Genomic DNA, 3,250 nt, shown 5'->3' with positions numbered 1-3,250 from the left:
TACTTGGGGGGAGGGACCATTGCTTGCAGGGACGAGCTTAAGGGTTTAGGGTCAGGTTCAGTAAAATACTGCATCTGATGGCCACAGCAAACATGCAGGACTTGGCTCTCCAATTTTCAGCTGAAGGAACATGGGCTCCCACATCAGCCTAACCGAGGGCATTGGGGACCTGCAAAATGGTAAAGATGACTTTACCAAAGAACTCAAGCCTGGTCACCTCTATAGTCCACATCTCAAAACTAAACCAGTAGGGCCCAGCCGGTGTGGCTCAGTGGTTGAGCATCAACCTATGAACCAGGAGGTCATGGTTCAATTCCTGGTCAGGGCACATGCCTGGGTTGTGGGCTTGATCCCCAGTAGAGGGCATGCAGGAGGCAGCTGATGAATAATTCTCTCTCATTATGTTTCTTTCCCTCTCTCCCTCTTCCTTCCTCTCTCTGAAATTAATTTAAAAAATATATTAAAAAAAACTAAAGCAGTAGGGCTTGGCACCCGATTCTGAAAACGCTAGGGTCAGGCCCCTGAAGGCATGCTGGCCCAGTGGGTCCAGGTTGCCCAGCTCATCCCAGTCCCCAGGGGCTTGATGCCTCTCCCTGTGTGAGCTCCTCTGCCCTACTCAATCCCCTCCTCTCCTCCATCCACTTGTAATGCATCCACCATGCTTCCTCCCCTAGTCCTATACCCAACCACATCTTGAAGTTAAGTTGCCTCCTCCCTGAAGTCGCCCTAGTGATATAAAGCCCAAGAGTGAAGAACTCCATTCTGCATCGCCAGCATTCATTGCAATTTCCCACGAGGTCTCTATGTGCCCAGAGCACACGCCTCTTCATGTCCACGCTCATGGACATGTGCGTTCACACTCTGCATGCAAGCTCCTTACACGGCCACTCAGAACGCCCCTCACTAGTCTGTCCTCGGCACCCTCTCTGTGCTCTGCCTGCCCTGTCGAAACAAAGAAGAAACTTTAAGACCCAGTGGTGTCCCGATGTCAGCACAGGGGATGGCGAAAGTCCCGACTTTGGAGCAGGGCAAACCTGGCTTCGAATTCTGGCTCTGCTGCTCTTTGCTTTATGGCCTCGGGCCAGTTAATCTGCCTCTTTGCACTCTGTTTCCTCACACGTGCAAAGGGGACGATCAAATCCAGCCTCGGGGGGCGGCTGTGAGGATGAGATGAGGCCGGTGGAAGTATGAGCTCAGGGTGGGCTGGGAGCTCTACTCTCCCGCTGGCGAGGTGGCCACCACTCAAGGACAATAGTAGGGTTTTCCTGGACACAAACTTGGCGCGGTGGAGGGCGTTCTGGTACTAACAATGTTAGTCTAGTCTAAAACCTTGCTGATTTAGGAATTTGAGTATAGCCCTGGGAAGAGAATAGAACTGAGGTTTGCTCCGTAAGATGTTTGAGGCCCCATGATTCTCCACGCCTCCTCGACGTTCAAGACCCCACGACACGTTTAAAGGCCACGCTGCTTTCCTCTCTTCTGTGCCATGCACGGGGGAGGGAAGGAAGCACCTTCCTGCCAGCAGCTTTTCCCAGCGCCTGGCACGTTCGCTTCCCTGGGTGTAGGGAGGGCTCTGGGGTGCACAGGCCACCATCTGCTGGAGCCACCATGCCTGGGCCCAGCACCAGCCCAGCCTCCGGGACCCAACCCCAGCTTTTGGCAGCTGCCTGCGCTGGGGGAGCCCAGGCCTGGGCTGGATGACCTCACAGCTGTGCCTTCAGCCCCTCAGGGGCCTGTGTTTCTGTCTCTCTCGGGGCCCATCCTGGCTGCCGGGTGGAGGGCCCGCTGTCCTTCAGTACCAGAGGCTCACATTGCCTGGCCTGTGCCAGCACTTGGCAAACCCTTCTCAGCCGAGAGGCCCTGTGCCTCTTGAATCCATGGCTGCCTGCTTGTCCCACCAGGGCCATGGACCCTGAGTGGGCGTGAAGCTTTGCCAGCTTTGCCATTTCTCTCTGACAGGTCTGGACACTCCCTGGAGGATTGCTCTTCTTACATCAGTCCAAGGGGGAAATCGTACAGGTGGCTCTGAAAATAGAGACACTTGTTAAATTATAGTGAAAGGATACTGACCCTAAGTGAGGTTTGGGCTTTTTAACCTGACTCCAGGGAGAAGGGTACAGCTTGTGGTGCTGCCGATGAGGGGGCAGGGGAGACAGGAGGAGCAGGAGGGGGAGAGGAAGGAGGAGTCCCCTTATTGAGCACACACTGCGAAGCAGGCACCATGCTTGGTACTTTGTTCTCATCATTTGATACTCTAACCATTAAACACTGCATCCCACCCCACCTCCCCTCAGCCCCTGGAAATCATGCTTCTACTGTCTCCATGGATTTGACTGCTCTAAGTACCTCAGTTGAGTGGACTCATGCCGTGTTTGTCCTCTTCTGATTGGCTTATTTCACTAGCATAAGGTCCTCAAGTTTTACCCATGTCGTAGCATGTGTCAGAATTTTCCTTATGCCACTGTATGTATGTTTAGACCACATTCTGCTTATTTATTCACCTGCCAGTGGACACGTGGTTTGCTTCCACATTTTAGCTACTGTGAATAATGTTGCTATGATGCGTGTATATAAATATCTCTTTGAGATCCTGCTTTCAATTCTTTTGGATATAAGCACAGGAATGGAATTGCTGGATCCTGTGGTCATTTTATTTTTAATTTTTTGAGAAAATGCCATGCTGTATTCCACTGTGGCTGTACCATATTACATTCCCACCAACAGAGAACAAAGGTTCTAATTTTTCCACATCCTCACCAACATTTATTTCTGTTCTGTTTTTTGTTTTTATAGTAGCCATCCTAAAGGATGTGAAGTGGTATCTCGCTGTGGTTTTGAGTTGCATTTCCCTAATGATTAGTGATGTTGAGCATCTTTTCATGTGCTTGTTGCCCATTCGTGTATCTTTTTTGGAGAAATATCTGTTCCTGTATTTTGCCCATTTTTTAATCGGGTTGTTGTGTTGTGTTGTGTTGTTGAGTTTTAAGAGTTATCCATGTATTTTGGATATTAATGCCTTATCAGACATAGAATTTGCAAACAGTTTCTCTATTCCGTAGGCTGCCTTTTCCCTCTGTTGATAATGTCCTTTGGTGCACAGAAGTTTTTAATTCTTATAAAGTCCAATTTGCCTCTTTTTGTTTCTCATCATCTATACTTCTGATGTCATATTCAAGAAATCGTTGCCAGATCTAATGTCTTGAAGTTTTGCCCTATGTTTTCTTCTAAGAGTTTTATGGGTTACATTTAG

This window comes from Myotis lucifugus, unplaced genomic scaffold, assembly GCF_000147115.1.
Source record: "Myotis lucifugus unplaced genomic scaffold, Myoluc2.0 scaffold_235, whole genome shotgun sequence".
Taxonomy (NCBI): domain Eukaryota; kingdom Metazoa; phylum Chordata; class Mammalia; order Chiroptera; family Vespertilionidae; genus Myotis; species Myotis lucifugus.
Note: the sequence above shows the minus strand (reverse complement) of the source record.